Source organism: Schistocerca piceifrons, chromosome 1 (genome assembly GCF_021461385.2).
Source record: "Schistocerca piceifrons isolate TAMUIC-IGC-003096 chromosome 1, iqSchPice1.1, whole genome shotgun sequence".
NCBI classification, from domain to species: Eukaryota; Metazoa; Arthropoda; class Insecta; order Orthoptera; family Acrididae; genus Schistocerca; species Schistocerca piceifrons.
Window position 1 is genome coordinate 948,450,901 of NC_060138.1, and position 27,400 is coordinate 948,478,300.

General features: G+C 42.0%; 1 protein-coding gene across 3 annotated transcripts in view; it reads right to left on the bottom strand.

Annotated features, from left to right (window-relative positions):
- The window catches only part of LOC124804854 (discoidin domain-containing receptor 2-like), a 923,862-nt gene extending 907,859 nt beyond the window's left edge, over positions 1-16,003 (bottom strand). For all 3 annotated transcript variants that reach the window (XM_047240882.1, XM_047240630.1, XM_047265604.1), the window contains exon 1: positions 15,855-16,003. The gene's annotated coding sequence lies outside the window, so the exon portion shown is untranslated. The remainder of the gene's footprint in view (positions 1-15,854) is intronic.
- Positions 16,004-27,400: the final 11,397 nt, after the last annotated feature.

A 27,400-nucleotide genomic window follows, 5' to 3' on the forward strand; every position in this document is an offset into this window, starting at 1 on the left:
ATCTTTTTATTGTTTATAAAGACAAAGAGTGAATGTCTGCCATAATCTGGATACTCTCCAGCATACAACCGCACCGCTGCTCAAATAGTTAGTCGACATTCGCCATGAACGATATTCACTTGTACGACTGTTGTGTACACTGTGAATGTCTCAGTAGCTTTTTACGAGCAAGTTCTCTTATTGCCACACCAGCAGTACACAGGCTGAAGGGCTCGAAGGGCATAGGAAAACACAAGAACTATACCTGAGTTAAGCGTCAGCTTACATTTGGTATAATAGGGCAGACATTTGTGGAACCTCTTCTCCTGACTGTGGGACAGTGTTTCGCGGAGCAGTTATCTTGACAGTATTTGATCAAGTCTCATACAACTTGCGTTGTTGAAGTTCTCTTAGACATATCTTTCAAATGTCACAGAAAAACGTAAATACAGTTCCATTAGAGAAAAATTAAGTCGATATTGTAATTTGGCGACTATAAACGATAGAAACCACTTGCGAACGTCTGGAAATTCAACATATTGTACATTATACCTTAGCGAAAACACACCTCTATATATTTGTTTATTCTGGATATATCACGTGGGGTGGCTTGTCTCAGCTGCTCTATTAACATGTTTCGATAACGAGCTTACTAAACAATGGATGTGTAAAATAATACAGGATGTTGAAGCTTAAAATTTAGCTGCAACTTCGGTGCGTATGCTCTGGACATAGGTTTTGTCGCTGCTGACATCAGAAGCTGCCAGACCTACTATAACAAATCGCGACGGATTGTCTCTCTAACATTTTTGAAGGAACTGAAACTGCGGTGCAGTCGTGACGTTATTTTTCTCCGTCGCCATTTCTTTAACTCCCATCGATTATCTCTCCTCACACCCGGAGTTCTGAGAAAAGAAGAAACGAAAACTTCGAAACTTCCGCCCCACTGACGGCATTTACCGAACTAGAGAGCTCAGAAGTTTCTCTAGAACTACCAGCCGAGTACAGTGGCGAAATAGCGCAGAGATTCAAAGAGTTGCTCACTTACTGTCTTCAGACTGAGAAACCAAGTAAAATCATCTCATTGAGCTGTAGTTCGCGAATGCATTAAATGTGCCAGACACAATGATTCTTCAAATATAACTGTGGCTTATTGTTAAACAAAAAAAAAACTTTCAGAGTTAGTCCATATGTGTATCATCCCGGGAGAGACATGGTCATCGAGGACTAGATTACGTTCCTTTTCCTGAGTGTTTGTTCATTTTGGAAGTAAATTTTCAGTGACAGTAGGCCACCCGAAACATGTAACTATTATTATCCTGATGTCACGTAACCTCCCTGTCACTACAACGGAAGGTTCCTCTAAGGACTTCCATGTGAGTATTCGTGTATTAACTGCTTGTGGACTGTGTTTCTAAGGCGGTGGCGGGAGAACGAACCAAGAACTAGTCCCGATAATTATGTAAAACAAAAGATACAAAACAGGATGACACGCGTATTAGAACGATTTACGTTAATAGATAACGGTGATTCGATCCAGACTTGACTATCTCAAAATCTCGCAAACCAGCACATCTAACTGAGCGCCTTTGCAAGCCGGTCTCAACTTGCAAAGATTCCTTTGGATAATTTAGGAGCACATTTTAACACAGACAAATAAAGAACCTGTTGAGTCACTAGTGTTGCACGGCGACCAAAACAATGACGTAGTTCAACTTGGCACGAATAGTAAAACTCCAAGGAGATTTAGGCATGAATGCTTGCATAAAATGCACACTATAAAATTTGTGCTTCTGATCTTAGACTGAGAATGCCCACAATGTGTCTTGTTCGCAGCTTCAGGCTGCACATTTCTAAGCATAGTTGCACTAAGTGTTGATGATTTTCAAAACGTTGCGACTGATTACAGGGAGATGATGTCGTAAATGCTGCTGTTGCGGTCTGCAGTCCCAAATTTGTTTGCTGCAGCTCTCCATGTTAGTCTATCCTTTTCAAGCCTCTTCAACTCTGTTCAGCTAACACCACCTATATCCCTGATAATTCCTTGATACCCCAGAATGTGTTCTATCAACCTTTTTTCCTCTGTTCTGTTCAGTACCTCCTCATTTGTTATTCCGCCTGTTCATCTAATCTTAATCATTTTTCTACACCACCACATTTAAAATCCTCTGTTTCCATTTTGTCTGAAATGCTTACCGTTCTAGTTTCACTTCCGTAGAGGGCTACACTCCTGACTTCCCAGCACTTAAATTGACATGAGATGTTAACAAATTGCTTTCTCTCTATTGCTAGTTTGCATTTTATATTCTCTCCTCTTTGGCTTTAATCAGTCATTTTCGTGCCCAAATATAAAAACTCATCTCCTGGTTTTAGTTCACCATTAGAAAATCTAAGTCCCTCAGCGAATTCGGCTAATTTCCATTGCCTTGTTTTATTTTTGTTGATGTTCGCCTTATAATCTCTTTGCAATACACTATCAATTCCGTTCAGTTGCTTTTCCAACCCTATGCTGTCTCCAACAGAATTATGCTCGGATATGAAACTTCCTGGCAGATTAAAACTGTGTGCCCGACCGAGACTCGAACCGGGACCTTTGCCTTTCGCGGGCAAGTGCTCTACCATCTGAGCTACCGAAGCATGACTCACGCCCGGCCCTCACAGCTTTACTTCTGCCAGTATCTCGTCTCCCACCTTCCAAACTTTACAGAAGCTCTCCTGCGAAAGCTTCTGTAAAGTTTGGAAGGTGGGAGACGAGATACTGGCAGAAGTAAAGATGTGAGGGCCGGGCGTGAGTCATGCTTCGGTAGCTCAGATGGTAGAGCACTTGCCCGCGAAAGGCAAAGGTCCCGAGTTCGAGTCTCGGTCGGGCACACAGTTTTAATCTGCCAGGAAGTATCATATCAGCGCACACTCCGCTGCAGGGTGAAAATCTCATTCTGAGAATTATGTTCGCTTTCCAAATTCCTCCTTGGTTTCATAAACATCTGGTTAATGTGCAGACTGAACTACATCAGAGAGGGGATACAGCCCTGTCTGTCTCGTTTCTGAACTACGGCATCCCTTTTTGCATGTTCTTTGGCCATGTTAATTGCAGTTTGATTTCAAAAAGTCCATCCACCATTGGGAAATGTTTTTTCTAAATCTACAGATACTATAAACGTGGATTTGCCTTTATTCTACGTGTCTTCTGGAATAAGTCATTTCTTTGTATTACCTCACGTGTTCCTACATTTCCACGGAACGCGAAGTGATATTCCCCTAGATGGGCTGCTAAAAGGTTTTCCATTCTTCTGTAAATGAATCTTGTCAGGATATTGTAACCAAGACTTATTAAACTGCTACCTCGGTAATATTCATAATTGTCAGCACCTGCCTTCTTTGTAAGTGGAATTACTACAATCTTCCTGAAGTCTGAGAGCGTTTCGCCTGTTTCTCGTATCTTGCACATCAGGTGGAATAATTCTGTCACATTTGGCTCTCCCAGCAATATCAGTAATTCTGAGGGATTGTCGTCTACTCCAGGGGCCACGTAGGTCTTTCATTGTTGTATTAAATTCTTTTCCCAGTATCATATCTCCCATCTTATCTTCACCTACTTCCTTTTCCCTTCTATAAAACTTTTCTCGAGCCTGTCTCCGTTAAATACACCTTCTATATACTGCTCCATCTTTCTTTTCTTTGATTAGTAGTGGTGTACCCTCTAAGCTCGTGATATTCGTATAACAGCTTCTTTCCCCCAAACGTCTCTCTAAATTTTCCTGTAGGCAGCATCAGTGCTGTATTCCTAACAAAAATAGTGGGTCGACTCACCTAAAGAAGATCCCATATGCTGGAGTACCGGTCAGGTTACGGCACGTGTAGACTAGCCTTCTTGTTTTGGTTGTCTTCGGTATGCCTGTGAGTTTTGATCCATACTTTGATGTAATCCTTGGTGTTTCAGAGATGTAGCGGAGACCCCACAATTTATATAAACATTAAGGATGAGAGATGGCAAACAGGAAGTGCATTCTACAGTGTTGTCATTAACTAAGTTCATCGTTCTGAAGCCTCTTTGACGGGTCGATGTGTTCATAGGTAGTGTATCAACACAAAACGTGATTTCAGGTTTTCAGGAATGTTCCTCTCCACTGTTGCTTCTACAATCTCAGAAACCTTTTTTACACTTGGATAAGAAAGAAGAAAACGGTCAAATATTTTTCTTGGATTCTCTTTCCCTTCTAGCCATGAGCTTACAATGTCATAGGGCAGTTTTTTTACTGTCCAAAACATCGATCTCTTTCATGAAGGATCTCAATTATTCACTGTCATTAAAAATTAGCCTTCGCCTCAGACTGTCGCTAAGGTTCTGACAGAACTCTTTCCTATTAATCTGGGAAACACTCTGCTTGATTTTCCTCTGGGAACCAGTGAAACGTCTTTGAAGCACTCTTCAAAAATAACTTTCTCTGTTTTCTTTATGTAAGCACCTGGCATTTCCTTCACTTGTTTAATGGCTCTTATTGACCTCGTAATTGCCCTACATGGTGAGGGAATATTACCACTGTCCTTTTGGAGACACTGTGAGAGGATATTAATCTTTTCAAGAACACAAGAAAACAGTGTAATGTTGCTCACATACTCATGCTTGATAGCGTTTTCTGCAATCCCTTGAGCTCTTCCATTATAACTGATTTTCGAGTCACATCATCCTACATCTATTGGAATGATCATTAAGAGCCTGGTAGGGCTTCCATACCTCTTGCACTACTCTAAAGCTTGAGGCCACCCAACGAACTGAGAATACTTCAGATATCTTCGTAAGTTCTGCACCTAGCTCTTGTGCAACAGCTGATAGCTGATGATGATTCTTTGGAGATTGATGATAAAAAACGCATACAGCTTGTTAAAAAAATGATAATCTGATTCATGCCAGGAATCTCTTCGATTGAGTGAGCAACACATAATTCAAGTCCGCAGCTCGTGGTCTAGTGACTACCGTTGCTGCCTCTGGATGACGGAGTCCCTGGTTCGATTGCCGGCCGTGTTGGGGACTTTCTCTACCCGGGGACTGGATGTTTGTGTTGTCCTCAACATTTCATCATCTTCGTCATCATTCGTGACAGTGGCTAGATGGGACTGTATAAAAAAACTTGGACTGTGTAAAAATTGGGACTTCGTAGGGCGCTGATGACTTCGGAGTCGAGCGCCCCACAAACCAAACATCATCATCACCACCATAATTCATTTGCATGGCACACAATGTCATTTGAATAGTTTGTTGTACTTGTTCTTACGTTGGTGTAGAACATCTGAATTCCAACCTAGCATTACGCTAGCATCATCACTGGTTGCTGCAATGAAATTGTGATTCAAATAACTTGAAGAAAAACCATGCTCCGAGAGACATTTTAGAAGTTCTGCTTCTATTGTTTCTGCATCTGATCTTTTAAGTTCGATAATATCCAAAAAGAAGGTATTTACGTAACCATCACTTATTTCAGACCTTAAATACACTATTACGATTGATTGTGATGCAACAGATGTAGATTCCTCAATCAGTACAGAGACCTTGGAATTCTTCGATATTATGGATGAACCGAGCTTCTTCCTCATAGCGTCCGCAATGCAGTCTATGATGCTGGCACAACTGAGTTTGTTCTGCAGTGTTTTGCCAATGTGGAGACCATTTTTAATTCCCAAATCCACAAGCTTGTGAAAATTTAAATATGGTTTGTTATTTTTTGCTACAAAATATGCTGTGCGAAACACTTTCCTTGTGCTTTCAAAAATGTCTATCTGCTGTTCAGCTGCAAGGTTTTCCAGAACTTTGTTTTGTCTCTCTTTTCGTTATCTGTATTAATTTTTGTTTACTTCCACAAGCTGGATCCACCGAAATACTACTCCATTCTTTAGACATGTACACTCCCTGTGTTTTACTCACTCCAATATTTTGCACATCTTTACAGAATGAGCAACCCAACTTGCCTTCCCTACACACTACACTAATCACTCATATTTCATCTTAAATTCTTTCCTTTTTCTGTCGTTCCAACAAACAGGACAATTAAATATATTTTGGGAAGCCAAATAACTTACTTACAATACTTCACATGATTGGCTTGCCTCTTCAACAATACTTGTTACGGTGCTACTATTCGTATATGAAGCAGATGGGTCATTATCAGCTCCACGTTTCTCCGAACCACACTGGCCATCTTCTGTAGTTGAACCACGGAATTAGATTTACTGAAATAATCTACTATAGTGCGTTTCATACTGAAAAATTACGCCTTTCAATTACTAGCACAGTTTATACACTTTTCAACTAAAAAGGTAATACGCCAGGCTTTAAAATGGTAAAGTAATAGTAGATCCGAAGGAGTCAACAGGGCTGTTTACTGCAACGCCTGCTCCACTGAAAAGAAATCTGATGACTAGTACCCGTGCCGGTCGTGCAGTGGCTAACGACTAATGCTGTTAATAATCTGACTCTAAACGCAGAAACGGACGGCTCCACGTAATAAGTAAGTCTACTGTAATAATATCATAGCAGAGATTCAAGTCACATTCGATATTGTGGATGGATCATTGAAGATTACTATATCATCATAAGAAAGGGAGAAATGTTTTTATTTACTTATGTCTTATCTTACTGATTAGGTTTCTGATAGGAGTCAGGTTTTGTTGTATCAGTAGCCATCAGACGCTCGCGCAATTTGAAGCAACGTTGGCGCCCGCGCGCCGGCATTTACATCGCCACGAATTGGTTTCCGTGATCGAATGATCATACATTATTACATCGGGCTAGAGAGTAAAATCAATCAGTTTGAAGGTCACGTGCCATAAGGTGAGCCGATAGATAACCGGGGAATACCTGAGAATGAAGCGCGCAAATAATTAAGTGTTCAATAGGCGGTGTAAATATCGCCCACTCGAGCGCCCGAAGATTAAAGAATACACCAGTGTGCGGAAGAAGAGAATTAGTGTTTTCAGCATTATTATGATGTCACGCTATGTGAGCATTTAAAGGCGAGTAGCAGGCCGGCGCAGGGCAGCTCAGAACAGCCAAGAATGGGGCTAGGTGTTTGTAGATGCCCAGCAATGCTACAGTGTGCGTCCGCGCGCCCGTGTGTGCGTGTGTGTGTGTGTGTGTGTGTGTGTGTGTGTGTGTGTGCGTGCGTGCGTCTATAATACCAGAAAACGACAAATGCCGTCAAAACTGAGCGCGCATTTCATTCGATGTTCCGACTCTGTGAGACATAACTCAGAACTGACGATAATTTAATTTAGAGACCAATGCCGGCGTCCACCCGTGTTCCCACTCCAATGTAGAGAGCCTGTATATATAGGCTCTCTACTCCAATGCAGCCCTGGGCGACATCTATCTTTCCGCTAGTTATCCATGCTTCTGAAGTCTTGCATTTGCCTTCTAGTCATTCCTGCTTAGTCATTTTGCACTTTTTGTCAATGTCATTTTTAGATTTCTATATTCCCTTTCACTTGCTTCATTTACTACATTGTTATATTTTCTCCTATTGCCAATTAAAATCAGTATATCCTGCGTTATCTAGGGATTCTACAAGGCCTTGTTATTTTATGCATATGATCTTCCGCTGCCTTCCCTACTTCATCTATCAAAGCTACCTATTCGTCTTCTGCTGTTTTCTTTTCCCCCGTTTCAGTCAGTCGTTGTCTAATACTCCCTCTGAAACTTTCCACAACCTCTGATTCCTTCTATTTATCCAGGTTCCATCTCCTTAATTTCCAATCTTCTTGCTAATTCTTCAGTTTTAATCTACAGTTAATAACCAATAAATTATGAGCAGAGTCCGTATCAGTCCATGGAAATGTCTTACAGCTTAAATCTGGATCGGAAATCTGTCTTGCCGATACACACTCCTGGAAATGGAAAAAAGAACACATTGACACCGGTGTGTCAGACCCACCATACTTGCTCCGGACACTGCGAGAGGGCTGTACAAGCAATGATCACACGCACGGCACAGCGGACACACCAGGAACCGCGGTGTTGGCCGTCGAATGGTGCTAGCTGCGCAGCATTTGTGCACCGCCGCCGTCAGTGTCAGCCAGTTTGCCGTGGCATACGGAGCTCCATCGCAGTCTTTAACACTGGTAGCATGCCGCGACAGCGTGGACGTGAACCGTATGTGCAGTTGACGGACTTTGAGCGAGGGCGTATAGTGGCCATGCGGGAGGCCGGGTGGACGTACCGCCGAATTGCTCAACACGTGGGGCGTGAGGTCTCCACAGTACATCGATGTTGTCGCCAGTTGTCGGCGGAAGGTGCACGTGCCCGTCGACCTGGGACCGGACCGCAGCGACGCACGGATGCACGCCAAGACCGTAGGATCCTACGCAGTGCCGTAGGGGACCGCACCGCCACTTCCCAGCAAATTAGGGACACTGTTGCTCCTGGGGTATCGGCGAGGACCATTCGCAACCGTCTCCATGAAGCTGGGCTACGGTCCCGCACACCGTTAGGCCGTCTTCCGCTCACGCCCCAACATCGTGCAGCCCGCCTCCAGTGGTGTCGCGACAGGCGTGAATGGAGGGACGAATGGAGACGTGTCGTCTTCAGCGATGAGAGTCGCTTCTGCCTTGGTGCCAATGATGGTCGTATGCGTGTTTGGCGCCGTGCAGGTGAGCGCCACAATCAGGACTGCATACGACCGAGGCACACAGGGCCAACACCCGGCATCATGGTGTGGGGAGCGATCTCCTACACTGGCCGTACACCACTGGTGATCGTCGAGGGGACACTGAATAGTGCACGGTACATCCAAACCGTCATCGAACCCATCGTTCTACCATTCCTAGACCGGCAAGGGAACTTGCTGTTCCAACAGGACAATGCACGTCCGCATGTATCCCGTGCCACCCAACGTACTCTAGAAGGTGTAAGTCAACTACCCTGGCCAGCAAGATCTCCGGATCTGTCCCCCATTGAGCATGTTTGGGACTGGATGAAGCGTCGTCTCACGCGGTCTGCACGTCCAGCACGAACGCTGGTCCAACTGAGGCGCCAGGTGGAAATGGCATGGCAAGCCGTTCCACAGGACTACATCCAGCATCTCTACGATCGTCTCCATGGGAGAATAGCAGCCTGCATTGCTGCGAAAGGTGGATATACACTGTACTAGTGCCGACATTGTGCATGCTCTGTTGCCTGTGTCTATGTGCCTGTGGTTCTGTCAGTGTGATCATGTGATGTATCTGACCCCAGGAATGTGTCAATAAAGTTTCCCCTTCCTGGGACAATGAATTCACGGTGTTCTTATTTCAATTTCCAGGAGTGTATAATCCACATAAAATCTTACAGTGCCTCCAGGACTCTTCCACGTGTAAAACCTTCCCTCATGATTCACAAATCGAGTGACAACGATTAAATTATGTTGTGTGCCAAAATTATATCAGGTGGCTTTCTCTTTCATTCCATTCCCCGGTCTACGTTTTCGAACTACTTTCTCTTTCCTGCTACCAAATTCCAGTCACCAATCACAATTTGGTGCCGGCTAACAGACGTAATCAAATATACTACTGTATTATATTTGAGTCACATACAAAAATTCGATTTATACCTGTCCACATGTACCAGCAATGTATTAGAATGTTCAATGAAGCTGAAAGGTTAAAAAAATGGTTAAAATGAACCTGGGTAAAACTGGGAAATTTTACGGAAAGTAAAAAGAATACAGCCTATTATTAGATTTTAGTGTCCCTTAACTAACTGAATAATTTCATTTACACCATCACACTTTTTTTGCAATCTCTTCAACATCTGCAAGGCTAATTGGCATATTAGCTAGTGTGATGGGTGTCGGCTCCTTGTCAGTCTTGGATACCAAAGTGCGTTCACTACGTAGTTCGCAGCAGCTTAACAGCATTCCTATTTTCGTATTCCTTTTAGGCCTATTCCTAAATTGGTGTTCATTACCCTGTACTTACGTGGCCAGAAATCATGTTCTTCCTGCCACCACGACTAATATCTAACTTCAAACTATCCATTTCAGATTTTAAATTCTCTGACCTATGCATCCAACAAAGGGATCGAAAATTCCACATACCGAACCGTAGGATGTCGGTTTTGCTTTTCCTTATGACGAAATTCTCCTGAGTAGTTCCCGCCTGGAGATCCGGATTTTACCAAAGAGGATGCCATCAACATTGAGTCATTAAGCAGAGCTGGATGCACGTGGGAAAAAAATGGCGGCTGTAATTTCGCCTGCTTTCAGCTGTTCGAAGTACCAGCAGAGCGTAGTCATACAGGCTGTGGCCCGTGCAACTACTGAAAGGGCTGTTTCCCCTCACCAGGAATCGGGGTTAATGTTGCATCTCCATACATACACTGCTCCGTTGTGATTTCTTCTAACATACAGTTATCTGTATTGTTGAGACATGCAAACTATCAAACGTCGCCGAGGTCCGTGAACAAAATCTTTTTTCTCCTGATTAACGATGGTCGCGATGTCAAGAGATTCGTCAGAGTGAGATTCACAGTATCCTGATTTGGAACCGGAATTTCTGCTAATTGAAGTAAGACGTGTATGCCGTTAGCCAAAAACCTTATAAGCGAGGTTCTCGGTATATTATGATATTTTACGAGTTTGTATATTGCGTATTCTGATGCATGCATTATGAAAGAAAAATGAGACGATGAGAGTGCTGATGTCAGGTTCTGTCTTTCCTTCCCCTTTCCTCTCGTAACTGGGGCCAGCCCTACTCTTGCCTACACCATCGTGGAAACTGCTTGAAAGCCAGACTCGTGCTGGCTGGAACACTAGACCAAAAGCCGTTAATCCTGCGGGTGCGAATTCGATCCGGATCTGGCTCACAATGTCGCTTAGGCCAGCTAGCTGCGTGTAAGACTACACCAGCAGGTGTATGTATATATGAAAAATATGTCAGTTTGGGGTCCGTTAGGAATCGTTGTCCTAAGCCGTAAGATGATTACAATCAGAGATGGACAAAACAAGCAATCGCTTGTCAATCTGCACTTCATTGCGGATCTAGGTAGAATTCAGCTACAGTATAGCTATCATCACTGCGTTTAGTAGTGAGTCATATAGGCCCAGAATGCATGAATAAACACATGTTGCTAAAACGACTTTAATTGTAGATAGCTCAATTCACACTCCATGTGAACTGAGCAATGAAAGTTTGAGTCGTTTTAACGACATGCGAATATACATGTTTTCTGGATTTATATGACTCGCTACTAAACGCACTGATGATGGCTATAACGTAGCTGAAGTCTAGTTAGATGTGCAATAAAATGCAGACTATTTGCTATGTTCCTTTCTGATTATAGTCCTTTGTGTGTTCAAATCATGATTATCGTACGCTGAGAACGATGAATACGTACACAAAAGTTACACTACTGGCCATAAAAAAGGCTACACCGCGACGTGCTACAGAAGCGAAATGTAACCGACAGGAAGAAGATTCTGTGATATGCAAATGATTAGCTTTTCAGAGCATTCACACAAGGTTGGCGCCGGTGGCGAGACCTACAACGTGCTGACATGAGGAAAGTTTCCAACCGATTTCTCATACACAAACAGCAGTTGACCAGCATTGCCTGGTGAAACGTTGTTGTGATGCCTCGTGTAAGGAGGAGAAATGCGTACCATCACGTTTCCGACTTTGACGAAGGTCAGATTGTAGCCCATCGCGATTGCGGTTTATCGTATCGCAACGTTGCTGCTCGCGTTGGTCGAGATCCAATGACTGTTAGCAGAATATGGAAGCGGTGGGTTCAGGAGGGTAATACGGAACGCCGTGCTGGATCCCAACGACTTCGTATCACTAGCAGTCGAGATGACAGGCATCTTATCCGCATGGCTATAACGGATCGTGCAGCCACGTCTCGATCCCTGAGTCAACAGATGGGGACGTTTGCAAGATAACAACCATCTGCACGAACAGTTCGAAGGCGTTTGCAGCAGCATGGACTATCAGCTCGGAGACCATGGCTGCGGTTACCCTTGACGCTGCATCACAGACAGGAGCGCTTGCGATGGTGTACTCAACGACGAACCTGGGTGCACGAATGGCGAAACGTCATTTTTTCGGATGAATCCAGGTCCTGTTTACAGCATCATGATGGTCGCATCCGTGTTTGGCGACATCGCGATGAACGCACGTTGGAAGCATGTATTCGCCATTGCCATACTGGCGTATCACCTGGCGTGATGGTATGAGGTGCCATTGGTTACACGTCTCGGTCACCTCTTGTTCGCATTGACGGCACTTTGAACAGTGGACGTTACATTTCAGATGTGTTACGACCCGTGGCTCTACCCTTCATTCGATCCCTGCGAAACCCTACATTTCAGCAGGATAATGCACGACCGCATGTTGCAGGTCCTATACGGGCCTTCTCGATACAGAAAATGTGCGACTGCTGCCCTGGCCAGCACTTTCTCCAGATCTCTCACCAACTGAAAACATCTGGTCAATGGTGGCCGAGCAACTGGCTCGTCACAATACGCCAGTCACTACTCTTGATGAACTGTGGTATCGTGTTGAAGCTGCATGGGCAGCTGTACCTGCACACGGCATCCAAGCTCTGTTTGACTCAATGCCCAGGCGTATCAAGGCCGTTATTACGGCCAGAGGTGGTTGTTCTGGGTACTGATTTCTTAGGATCTATGCACCCAAATTGCGTGAAAATGTAATCACATGTCAGTTATAGTATAATATATTTGTCCAATGAATACCCGTTTATCATCTGCATTTCTTCTTGGTGTAGCAATTTTAATGACCAGTAGTGTATTTTACGTGCTTCTTTTGCCGTTCATCGAATGCTCTCAGTTTTGTATCGACTTGAAAAAGATGTAAAAGGAAAATCCACCAAAAAATGTGCAGTAGCAGATTACATAACGGTTTATTTCGTTTGTAGACAAGTACAAGGGACAGTCAAATAAGTACGAAGCAGTTGGAAATAAGTTATGTGCACTGTTCATTACTTCAAAATTAATCACTACAGCTGTTAATACTTTTATCCCACTGTGGGATGGCCTACATGTTGCCAAGGTTGTTTCCACTACGCCACAGAAGATTCTGTGGGAAGCCCTTACACGTCCTCCACACAGTCCCGATCTCCCCCCATGCGATTTCCATATTTTTGTAGCCCTGGAGGAACACATTCGTGGCCATCGATTTGCTTTGCACGAAGAGATGCACGCCTGGGTACAATAATGGTTCTGCAGGCAAACATTTATCCATGAAGGCATTGACCACCTTGTCTCACATTGGGGTAAATGTATTAACAGTTACGGGATTACTATTGAAATAGTACACCGTTTACTTACTTTTTTCCGTTTGTCTCTTTCTCATTTGACTGCCCGTTATGTGTGTGACACTGGTGGAAGTTTGTCATTTGTATATGAGGCAGAAGGTAGCAACGTTACCTGCGGAATTTAATACATATCATAAAAACATAAGGGACATTATTTTTCTCACTGAAAGACTTGCCTTAGATACGCCACAATAGGTGGTTCATCACAAATAATAATTCTACCAACGTACCATTTAAGCGGGGAAAGTCAACGCGCTACCTTCGCAGTTTTAAAGCGAATATGACCGACACCATGGCGGCGCTCAGACCCTCGCGTAAGTTCGCAAAGTGAGCATTCCTGCAAGCTAACAGACACTGTAGACCGGTGGATATGGGGAAAGCCCACAGAAGCGACACTAAGGCAGACAGTGACACCGAGTGTACACGGTGACGAGCTGTGTATTTGTTATTCCTAACAGTGAGGGCGTCGACAAGGAAGCTTTGCTTGTACGACGCGAGCGGACCCCAAACAATAGTCAATCATGGAATTCTGTAAACTCACTACGGATTCCGGAATGCTCTCCTGCTATGGTACACAAATGACATGCAGAAGAAAACAAACATTCTAAGAGAACTGAGAGAACTCCGAGAATAAAATTAATTCCATCTTTCCAGCACTATCAGAGGCAAACGTTGAAATGGAATGCCCTTTAAGGCTTTGTTTCTGCCCTCTGTCTGCAGCTGCTCTCTGTAATGATTCTTAAAATTCTGACTACTCGCATAAGCAGAACCACTCAAAACAAGGCGTAAGATGATGGGCCACTTACGTTGTTCTTTAATTTGCTCCGTACATTAAATGCAAGTACTTGCAACTGTAGGATATGATTTCACACCTGTTAATATCACAAAGTGTAAGTGATTTCCCAATAGTTATTATATTAAATTTATGAATTAGAACGGTATCTGTGTCCAGATCGTTATTAAATGAGCTTTCATTTGGGGTATGAATTATAAGAACGAAACGAAATCGTTTGGAAAGGATTTAGTGACGTACCTGTAACGTCAGTGTGTATAATCCTATAAAAGACTATTAAAATTTCAGGTTAGCAACTTAAAGTGGGAATTTGACCACTAATAAATTACTAGCAACAACACAGTGAACAGAACCCGCACCGGTAGCGCCGGCTCAAGTAATTCTGATCGTTGGACGTCGGAGATTCTAATACAAATAATGGACCACACAAGTAAACCGTTTTCGAGGTGGACAAAGTTTATCCAAAATTGTCGGCAAATTTCTCGTGTGGATCAAAGTTGAAATAAGTTCAACAACATCAGTCCAGAACTGTTTAGTATTCCAGTCAACAGACTGTCACGCGCGATGTCTCTGTTGAAGGGCTGTTGATTATCCTTGTCAATTGGTGTATTTTACGAAATATTCTCAACACTTCAGACAAAAATAATTAGCAAAACTTTTCTGATTATCTGGGTCGCTTATCAGTGACAGTTCTCTGAGGTATGTGCTTCATTCACAACACCACTTCGGCACACTCCCGTGAAGCGTAATGCACACTGCACTGGTAACTGGATAGCCAGATGTGTAATAATACCTTCGTCTCCTCCTTAGTCTCATATCGATCGATTGGTTTCCGCTGTGCGAGGTTAATTCAAGCATACATTTAGGCAAATCTGCCAATAATAAAGTCACAACTGCCTTCTAACTTGGAGAATATCTTTGACGGTGTTGGTACCAGACTATCCTCTGATTTTTCGTAAAGAATTCGATCCCTAATGTTATCCATTACTTTCGGTAAACCCTCCACACTAAACCAATGGTGGTAATGCAGTAAAAGATTTATGTTTCTCCTTGCACATCCCTTCAATGGTTAGTAATCTGTAGTTCATTCACTCATTTTTGATAGTTCCGTTTAATCTCATTGTAGAGCAGCAGCTTCCACAAATGCCTGGAAGCTAAAGGTATCCACAAAGTTTACATGTATTACTGTGTTCAATGAAAGCTACGTAATGCTAATAATGTGAATTGTTGTGACATCCATTAAAATCCCAGATGGTTGTATAAGTACACACATTAAGGAAAATAAATAAAAAGTTATAGCAATTACATCTGCCTTAAACTAAGCCTCTATGATCATGTAAGCAACATAATTTCTAACTAAATTGATTTCCTTCCACATGAAGCAGAACTATGGTCAGAGCGATAGCTTCCACGCTGCAACGTGGTAGGCTCTCTAAATGACATCTGTTTGTCACAGGAAATAATATTGCATTCGACGGCCAAGTAACACTAGGAGAGAAGCAAAGAATTTGACAACATGCACATGTAGACATGTGTTTCTTATGCGTGTCATGTCTGCTATCTATTCCTGATGTCAATCCGGCTGATTCAACAGCTCACGAAGTACTATATTGTTTACGAATCACTTTCATGGCAACGCTGAATCACAAAAAAATTACAACAGAGGTAGCACATAATGCGCAGAAAACTCTTTAAGAGTAACTTATACATCGTTCAAACTATGATGTATGTGAATTTCAAAACAGATTCGAACAGTGACAACATTTGATGAAGCAAACTTACCACTAAGAAACGGCAGTCTCGACCTTCGGCGGTCCGTTGCTGGAGTCCACCGCACAACGCACGAGTCACACAGTTCCGCACGCAACACGCACGCGACTGGGCTGAAGAGCGCGGGCACAAAATACACTGCTTACTTCCGCCCGGCACCACGGCTTAACGCCGACTGAAGCCGGACGGCGTTCGTGCGGAGCGCGCTTCCTGCACTGCCATCTCGCGGCGGTCGGTCAAAGCTTTCCCGTGCCGCTAGCCGAAATCCGCACCGGAACCGTGAGTATCCGAGCAACCTCTAAACAAGACATACGTCGTCTCGATTGTTAGATGTCTTGCTAATGCATTTTGTCGATCTAAACTTCAGCTGTCAGCTGAGCAGAGGTTCAAGTTCTGGAGAAAGGTGTTTCTTAAAGTGTGAACATAGAACTTCCTGCTTTTCGTAGTCCATGGATCTTCCTATTGCTGGTAAAAATAAAGAACTTATTAATGCGAAGAGAGTACATAGCAGATGTATACGACTGGAAAAACTGATTAGTTGCCAGCATGAAAAAAATAACACCTGACTTCCCCATTATGCCTACATGTGTAGAGAAGATTCGGGCAACTATAGGAAAAATATATTTGTTTTCCGTCAAAAAAATCAGGTGTCTGCTTCAGGCATATTATTAATACCAGTATCAGGGACTATCGGAAAAATATATTTGTTTTCTGTTAATACTAAGATCAGGTTTGGCACAACGCGTTTCGGTAGCATGCTGCTATCATCAAGTGTCAGTCTGCTAATAATACGTTACTTTGTCGATATATTAGCGAGAAGGGCGATGTCTTTGTTTTTGTTGGGTGTGGCAATGAAGGTGGCATAAACAAAAAGAAAAATCGCACTTTTGGAAAACTTAATGACAACATAAAGTGTAAATGGTTCAAATGGCTCTAAGCACTACGGGACTTAACATCTGAGGCCATCAGTCTCATAGACTTAGCACTACTTAAGCCTAACTAACCTAAGGACATCACTCACATCCATTCCCGAGGCAGGATTTGAACTTGCGACCGTAGCAAATGTATAATTAATTAGTAGATAGACCCCTGATGCTTGCAGCGTGGGTCGAAACACTGGTGTTAAAAACGTGACTGAAAAACCAAAGTGTTTTCTCTATAAGATAGCCTTAGATCTGGCCCAGTCTGAAACAACATGCATACATTTGATTGTTCAAATGGTTCTGAGCACTGTGGGACTTAACATCTGAGGTCACCAGTCCCCTAGAACTTGGAACTACTTAAACTTAACTAACCTAAAGGCATCACACTCATCCATGCCCAAGGCAAGATTCAAACCTGCGACCATAGCGGTCGCGCGGTTCCAGACTGAAGCGCCTAGAACCGCTCGTTCACACCGGCCGACTACATCTGATTCTATTTGTTTATATCCCAGCTCTCTCTGAGAATTGCAAGCAGGATGGGTCAGAGGCTAAACTCAGGTTACAGTGGCATTTATATCAGGGAATTTTTATGGTACCAAGCTGTCATCTCAGGTTTAACCGACCACATCGAGCGAACACAATCAGCATTGTGGGCGGTAGGTGTGACTAAAATACTCGTATTTCTTCGGCCTCTTCGAGGGATTCTCCCATACGTCAAGAGACGGGTCAGAAAAATTTACAATAGGATTCCAAATACCATATCAGAGACATATGCCGAAAGTAGTAATAGTTTTATCCATAGTAGATTTCTTTTACAAGATTATTAGATACGTCTGGGTACTACAATTTAAGGACAGTAAAAATTAAGTAATTCACATATACAGACATTTACGTACTCACAGGTCTAGTTTGACAAAGATGGGACGACAAGTAGTCGTCGGTGGCCGTAAAGTAGGAATCGTCCTGGCATTGGCTGAAATAATTTCGGGAAACCACGGAAAACCTAAATCAGGATGGCTGTATGAAGACTGGAGCCTCCACTCTCTTTAATACAAGGCCAGTCCGTTTAAAACTGTGTTATCTTATTCGGTTTCTCACTAGCGTACATTCCCGGGTTCGATTCCCGGCGGGGTCAGGGATTTTCTCTGCCTCGTGATGACTGGGTGTTGTGTGATGTCCTTAGGTTAGTTAGGTTTAAGTAGTTCTAAGTTCTGGGGGACTGATGACCATAGATGTTAAGTCCCATAGTGCTCAGAGCCATTTGAACTTCTCTAGCGTACAACACTGTTTTACAAATAAGTTATTTAATAAGGTAAAAGTAAATGCTTAAGATCCGCCCCTCCTTTTTAGAGACTAAGAGTAGTTACCTACTTAAAATAATACAAATGATCAAAAAGTTTCTTAGTATAATCAAATAATAAGTAATTCCATGACTGAATTTTCAATACAATTAATACAATGAGATAAATTTCTGAACAGAAAATATTTAATACTCTCTATATGGTATAGAATTTGAAATTGCCATTAGTTTACTGATGTCATCATTTCATTGTCTTTGCTGTGTATCTTTACTCTGGTACGTGGTAATACTCGGTTACACTTACAGCTTCTGTATCTTTTGCGTTGTTGTGAAGTAGACAAACGTATCTTGCGTCAGACGTTACTGTTATCGTCACAAAGCGCCATTCGTTTTGCGGGTTTTCATCTTCTAATTACAATCAGTAGTAAATCTGGATGTGAGTTGTGAAATCTTAAGAAATAAAGGGCAAGAGCCAGAATGCAGTTGGAGGGCAGCAAGTTGCAGCTCTCACAGGTAGTCGGACGGCGGTGAAATCTTTTGCCACAGGTTCCGCAGCAGTGGAGGAAAGTGAAATGGTGATGGCGGTCCGCGCCAGTAGAAGGGCTGAACCTATAAACACACTTGTAGTTTTTAGCGCCAGAACGGGTTCTATTGAATGTAAATATTGAACAAAACAGGCAACGGCAACAAATTTGGACCAAAGGCTAAATCTCCGTATAAATTTTCTTATTAATTCCATTTTTAACGAAAGAACTGCCACCGCGATGTCGAACCGGAAGCTGCGAAAAGATCGTTCAAGTACTAATGTCGATATTTAGCTCGACAGGAGATCGGTCTTGCATCAGGTATAGTCTTAGAAATAATACACCTTCTTAAGATGATGTGGTTATTAAATTTTGGTTTTGTGTGCAATTAAATTATTCGTTACTTAAGAGAGAACAGGTGGTTTGGAATTTCATCAAAGCACAAGTGCTTTTGTTTAATATACTTACCTATAGTGACGCTGGGCAAAGTCATGAGAATTTTAGGAGTCATTCAAGTGAATGGTACGTTTGAATAAATCGAATAAAAATCAATTAGGATATGTATTTTTTTGTTATTCAAAACGATTGCACCACAACCCACTAATCAAATGGCCCATTAGATCCAAGTGTAGCTGTTTTCAGCTGATAAGCGCAGCATCTATGAAGGGCAAGAAGGGACAGACGAGGCTATGCGCTTGACATCGAGATGGGACGGACGCCGCCTCTGGCCTTTGTACACTTAAGGACTGGACCCAGTCAGCGGCTCCCTGTGTGGAGCATCCGCCAGAGCATCATCTCAGCATGCGAATAACGTGGTGGGGTATTTCATCATCATCATCTTGGACAGTTTCCAGCCACTGGCTGGGTCTGTCGGGAACACAAGCCTCTCCATCGTGTTCTTTCTTTCCACCATTCCCCCTCTTCCACCGTCGTCCAGTTCTCTCCTCTTCTCATCACACATTCCTTCACTCCCTTCACCCATATATAGAATGTGTCCATACCACTGAAATCTTGATTTTTCTATCCTGTCCTGTACTGGTTCCTCCTTTAGTCTTTCCCTCACATACAAATTTCGCAATCTGTCTCGTCTTGTTACACCCAACCTGCTTCTCTGGAACTTCATTTCACTAGCTTGTATTCTACTTTTGTCGCTTTTGTGCATTACCCATGTCTCACTTCCGTATGTCAATATGGGGACAAAGTAGGTTCGGTATATAATTCCCTTGGATTTCTGTGGCACCTCCTTGCTCCAAATAAGCCCCCTAATGCATTTGTAGAACTGCCCTGCTTTTCTGCACCTTTCATTTATTTCCATTGCGTTTCCCCCCTTACTTTCAATCACGCTTCCCAGGTACTTGAAGTTCTCTACCACTTGTAGTTTTTCCCCTCCACAAGTTATATCCACATTTGGCCTATTCTTCTTCCTTGTTGTGACGATTATTTCACTTTTCTTTGCAGAGAAATGCATTCCATATTGTGCTGCCGTTGCCTCCCATGCATCTAACTGCTCTTGCACCTCCTTCACGCAATTTCCCCATAACATCAGGTCATCGGCAAAAAGCACTGCTTTCATTTTATGATCTCAAATTGCATCTGATACTTGCTGTAGGATTTCATCCATAACAATAATAAACAATAAAGGCGAAAGTGCACTTCCCTGTCGCAGCCCATTTTCCAGCTTGAACCATGCAGTACGTTCCCTCCCCACTTTCACACAACTCTCACTTCCCTCATACATTTTTCTGACTTTTCGTGTTATCTCTTCATCTATCCCTTTTGCGTTCAGCACATCCCAGAGCTTGTCCCTACAGATACTGTCATACGCCTTCTCAATATCCAAAAAGGCCATGATTAAGTCCTTCCCGTAGTGCCTTTCCTGCAGTTGCCTTACCGCAAATATGAGGTCCGTTGTTGATCTTCCCGGTCTGAAACCGTACTGCTCCTCTTGCAGTCTACTTTCAATACTGCTTCTTATTCTCTTCTCCAGCATCTTTCCATAGATTTTTCCACAGTGGCATAGCAGGGTGATTCCTCTGTAGTTCTCACATCTCCTTTTATCCCCTTTCTTGAAGATCGGGACTATAATTCCTTTCTTCCAATCCTCAGGAATTCGGTGGGGTATTTACACTATCTAATAAAAAATGTCAGACATATTATTGGCAATTAAAATGGGGTCCGTCCAACCTTCGCTTTTATGATGTCTTGTGCTCTGCAGGGGACACTTTCAGTGAGGCGTCTGAATGTCTGTGGAGGAACGTCAGCGCATTCTTCCCTAAGAGCCGAAACCTGGAAAGGCAATGATGTTGCACGTTGGTGTCTGGAGAGAAGTCGACGTTCTACTCCGTCCCAAAGACGTTCCATTGGGTCTACGTCAGGACTCCGCGCAGGCCAGTCCATTTCAGGAATGTTGTTATCCAGAAACCATTGCCTCAGAGATGCTGCTTACGACAGGGTGCACCGTCATGCTCAAACACTCATCGTCCTCGAACTATTCCTCTACTGTAGACAATACACAATGGTATAAAATTGTCCATATCCTTCTGCGTTTACGATTTCCTTAAGGACAATAAGAAGGCCTCATCCAATCCACAAAAAACACTCCCAAATCGCAAAACTATCTCTGTACTTCGCTGTTGGTACTACACGTGACGGCAGGAAACACCTTCCAGGCATTCACCAAACCCAAATGCTTTTGTCTGATTTCCAAAGAGTATAGCATGATTCACCACTAAAAACTACTCGTTTTCAGTCATCCGCCGTCCTGTGGCGTCGATTTTTACACCACCTCAAGCGAGACTTAGCATAGACTACAGAAATATATGACTTACAAGAAGCTGCTCGAATATTGTACACTTTTCTTTTTTACTTTTTATCAGCAAACATTAACTTAGCTGGACTGCTGGTAGCACTTTGAAACTCACGAGTAATTACTTCGACTGATTTCACACGGTTTTTTAAAATCACTCTCCGCATTGCTGATGGTCTCTGTCTGTCAGAACATGATGTCTGCCTGTCTTGGTTATCTGTGGTTTATCTTTCGCATTTCCACTTCACTCACGTCACCAACGTTCACTTTGGGCAGTTTTAGAAGGGTTTAAATGCCGCTGAGGGATTTGGCATTCAAGTGACTTCCGTTGAGTAGTCCACGGTCGATGTCACAGAGGAGCTCTGCTGGCTGACCCATTTTACGGTTCTGGTTTTTCCATTGACAACACAGTACTTCCCTCCTCCTTTTACACTGATCTGCCAGAACATAATGATCACCGATCTACTGTCGATATAAACCCACCCAGGGGAAAGCAGGGTCACCTGGCGAGGAATAACTACTAGTCAGACACACGCACGGTACATGCATGCATCGGTGAATATACTGTCCATGTGTCAAATGAGGAAGGCGCGCGATGTATCTTACTTTGACCGATGGCATATTTGAAACGTCCCCTTTCAACAATTTTACATGACTGTGCTTAAACTGACACACAATATTTTGTTAGCGCAACGCAATCTGACTTTCAAAATTCCCTACAAAAGAATGGCCCTGACTAACATTAAACTATACCTTTCACAAATCACTTACCTCACAAAAATCTTCGCTGCTCAAGCTACTGCAATACAGCGAGCGCCACTACTGCCAGCTAAATAAAAGATTCAAACTATGGAAGGCACTAACTACTGATAGGGATAGTTAGCAAATGAAAGATATTAGTAGAGAACAAATAATGTATTTACCTTGATATCATCATATATAAATATAGCAGTTCATGCCAAATTACAAAACTCCGCCATCTCTCTCCCCACATCCACCACTGCTGGCGGCTCACCTCCAACTGCGCAACGCTACGCGCTGTTCACAGCCAGCTGCCTAACACTACAATGGCGAGTATTACAACAATGCAAAGCAGACACAGACTGCCCACAGCACAGCCAGTGATTGTCATACAGAGGTGGCGTTACCAATAAAAAACCTAAACAGCCTACTTACATAGAGAAAACATAAACAGCCTACTCTAAACAGCCTACTTACATAGAGAAAACATAAACAGCCTACTTACATAGCCCCCATGCTCCCCACAAAAATTTTTACAAATGGTGTTGGGCACTGGCCAATACAGATTTGACAAAAATTTTTCACAATTACAGTAACAAAGATATAAAATGCACACACTTATTAATATTATGTTGGTCAAAAGATCAAAATTTCTCACAGTCCATAAAGACAGTCCACATTGTTCATCACAGTAAAAATGCAGAGTTTTTCTCAAAGTCCAAGCAGTAAAAGAAAATGCACATAGAAGTAGTGGATTTCCATGCAGTCTTGAAGAAGTAGTGTTGTCCTTCCAATGGAAAGACAGTGCTGACTCTTGATATGCTGACAGATAATGGGCCACAACATAGGAAACCCACAGCAGAGTCATTCGACGTTTTGAAGAACATTGGTAGGTCATCACAGAGCAGACCCACTGTAGTCCTGGTAGAGATTACGGTATTGGTGGGCCACCAGAGGTGCAGACCCACTGCAGTCCCTGTAGAAATAATGGTATTGATGGATCATCAAAGATGTAGACCCACTGTAGTCCTTGTAGAGATAATGGTATTGGTGGGCCACCAGAGGTGCAGACCCACTGTAGTCCTTGTAGAGATAATGGTATTGGTGGGCCACCAGAGGTGCAGACCCACTGTAGTCCTTGTAGAGATGATGGTATTGGTGGGCCACCAGAGGTGCAGACCCACTGTAGTCCTTGTAGAGATAATGGTATTGGTGGGCCACCAGAGGTGCAGACCCACTGTAGTCCTTGTAGAGATGGCCAGCAGCCATCTGTTGCGATTGTGCAGGTGCACATTCACCATTGAAGAGTCTTGCGGAGAATATAGCAAGTCCATAAACCACCACTTGTGCACTCACAAAGTTTTTGGAATTGTCCTTAGAACAAGCAATGCTGTTATCCAGTCCCTTGCTGAATTAGTAACACACGTGCAAACACTAACAGTCCCAACTTCTCACATATTGTCCATATACTATGACCAACAGAAACGTGTGCAGTGAAATGGAACTTACAAGTTAATAATATCATGAATTGGTGACAATTACAATTTTATAACAGAAGAATACAATAACAAAGGTACAAAATACATCATTAAAAACATAGCAATATAGATAACAATTGCAGTAACACAGGCTTTACAAAAGAATAGAAATAGACATATACGTCAGTGTTACAAAAATAGTGACATAAGTACATACATAAAATAATGAGAATAGTTTTCGAAACATTAATTTCACACATGAACATTGAAACAGAACAGAATTGTAAACAACTTTACAAAGAAAATAACATATTATTAATGCAACTTATATTTGAGGATAACAGTATTCCTCCTCATAGTGAATATAGCTTAGTATTAGAAGAGAAAAAAATTCTATGAAACAGTACACAGAGACAGGAAGAAAACAAATACTCAAGGGTACACAAACACATAGTGGGATAACACCAATAGGAAAGGACAGGGTTCGTTGTCAGTGTAACATGTGGTACTGCAGTCCAACCCAAAACTTCATATATCTTTCCTCTTATTTCATCCTTTGTTTCCACCAAAAAAATCTTATCCAAGCATGCTTTCTGTATTCTGTTCATATTTCTTTCAAAATAATTATTTCTGATTGTACACTACTCATTTGGGCCCAAATCCTTTTTATATAACTTCGCAATGCATTCTTTACCTATTCTCCATAGTCAGTTTCTCATATAGTCTACCCCCTCTTAAGCTAACTTAAATCTACTGAGCTCAGATGCTAAACTAAGGGACGAGGCAATGCAGCATCACATAACAAATGAACACAAACAGCAATGCAAAAAAATGCAAATTGGCAAAGCTAGCAGCATAAATGAGCAAAAGTCAAATTCAATAACACTATGCCTGGCAAACAGCAGCAACTTATACCTAAACATGACATAGCGCAAGCAGAAAAAATAGTACACTAAAGATAACAATGCAGATAAGGGAAATGTATAATCACATCTTAATGTCTATGTAATTAAAGTGGTGCACCACAAGAAGTTATTCTACCAAAAAGTTACCAATTACTTGAAAAGAAAATTATGAATGCAGTTACTAGTTCCTTCTTATTGTTCTTTCCTTTCCAAGTGCTCCTTTTTTAAAGAATGTGGATCATAAAATAATTATTTAATAGATCTGTTGACAGAAAGTGTTCACATTAGCAAATGCATTTCATTTTATAAAAGCAATGCTGCAACACAGCTGGAAACCAGATATCAAATGAAATAAGCAACTATGAAAAGCAAAGCATAAAAATATCATTCAGTAGTCATGTGACATTTCATAAGTTAGTAGAAATTCTCTCAACTCTCATAGAAAGACGCTTGTCATAATCAGGTGTGCAGATGTACGAATATTTCCCATCAATTCATAAGCATTTCAGTAATTAGCACAAAGTGCGAGTAATCATATGTTTTCAAGTAACGAGGGTGTCGCATTAGCGATGAAAGGCACACCCTAATGGCTTGTTCTCCAGGTGTTTGACACGTCCCACGTCCCCTTTTTTTTCTACCTGTGCCGCTGAAAAGGGCTCGCAATAATGGCTTTTTCTCCAGGCGTCTGACACAGCTGGGTGCCCGCGACGCATTACGTGCAGGTGGTCACTTAACTTTCGTACGGAAATATTTACGACAGGAGATTCTGCTACCGTTGCAGTCTCATTTAAAAATATTTCACAGGTCAAGAATTAGCGTTGCAAATCTGTAGAAACAAAATCCTATAAATATAAGTGTCCAAAAAAAATATTCGTCAGCATTGTGATACAGTCACACATTTCATAACTCTTAAAGTACGTTTCTTGGTTTCCAACATCCTTTTCATAAATCAGAGTCCCTAAACACTACTCATTATTCCTTACCTCATTATACATATACATATTCGTCGACACTTCTTCAATATTTCATCGTGAGAAATACGTAGCATAATAAACATTCCTCAACAACATAATACACATCGTCGTCGTAATAATAACATCATAACACCTCAGTCAAATCTCACAATCGTCGTAACTTCCTCCAATAATTTCTGAGCCTAAAAAAATTCTCTGCTCATTTCAATAGTGTCATCTACCTCAAACGTACTTTAAAATCATGCTCCCTTACGAAATACGTCATTCAAAGCTCTCATAGTATCACAATGGTTCCGAAAAAATATGAACAGTTTACAATGCACAGACAAAATACAGTTTCATAAGTGTGAAGTTATCCAGCTGTGTAATTACGTAAACATCTGTCACTGACATAGTAAAAAAATGTTTATCTCTCAGTTAAATGATCAGATAGCTGTGTAATTTGTGTGTTAGAGAAATATGGTACCAATGTGTAAAGTTGTATAAGCAAATACCATATTAGCTAGGGTTCCTTGTGGTTGCCACACACATGGTACACAAAGTAAGCGTGTACCCCCCTGAGGATAAATGTAATTATACTCCCAGGTGTTACAAATTACAGCAATGGAATGAAATGTATCACGGAAAACTTTCTTTGTAATTCAAAAATCTTTAAAAATAAATGTTTTAAGTACAACATTAATCACTGAAATGCGTGTCCTGCAGCGCTAAATGTGCATCTTGTTGTAAGATAATCTCTGTGGAAGTGTCGTAGTTATCGTCCTCCAAAAGCTAAGTTCTGCAGAAGCCAATGTACTTACCTCATGATAAACAAAAGTGAAATGCTTTGCGTATAGATATCTTAGTTATTACGCTTATTGTTGTGATGAAGAAATTACTGTGCTGTAACATATTGTTGTGCTACGGAAAAGGCTGTCTCATTGTAGCTATATCACAAAAGTTACTATTAAAACATGTTTTACTTTCCAGAATAATACAGAAAAACTGTGCAGATATAAAACAGATACTCCGCAAAAGCAACAATGTAAATTGTCACACATTAGTAACGTCGTGATATAAATCGTGTAGCTGTCCCATAAACTAACCACTGTGTCATCTGGTATCTCACAGAAAGTACTTTAAATACAGAATGTATTTTCAGGTAACCAAAACGTTGCATTAAAATCTCATTAGCAGTACTGGTAAATGTTCTAAGTACGTAAGCCTGATAGTCGTTACGTAATTGTGCAACTAACAAGCAAGAATGTACAAATACAACACTGTGTCGTCTGTTCACTATAACAATGCATTCGTAATTTCTGTTTAAAAATGTTCCCTAGGTTCTAGACTGGATTGTTAACTTCAAACATTGTTGTATGTTAGCAGTTTCTTAAGTCTAACACAGCATACTAGTAATGTAAAGTGAGAAGTTATATGGCAAAGACAAAGTTAAAAAGCAGGTTATCTTTCAATAAACGGTTTTACATGTGAAATATGGTGTAAACCTTTACTCTTCCTAGTACGCAGAATTTCAACTTGAATGCAATTATCATGCGGTATTCGTCCGTAAAGAATACTGGAATTTTGCTAAAGGTTAGCGTCAATGTTATTTTTCTCTGAGCCAGCCGGCGCACGCGGCTGCCTGCGGTGTGAGTCATTGTCTGTTTCTTTGTTGGCGCGCGTCGTTACTGGGATTAGGAGGTCTAACTTCCACAAATTCGCCTTGCCGAGAGGGCCCAGCTCTGTTTAAGTCCCGCCAGTTCTGATGCAATTCAGGTCTGTCATTACGATCATATCGTCTGTCGTCATGTCGGTAGATTCCATAGTTTCTTTCTTGTCGGTCACATAGTGGAGAATTTCTTCCTGAATCGTAACTGCGCGCTGGTCCGTTGCGTCTAAAGTTATTCTGTCTCCCTTGATAGTATTTA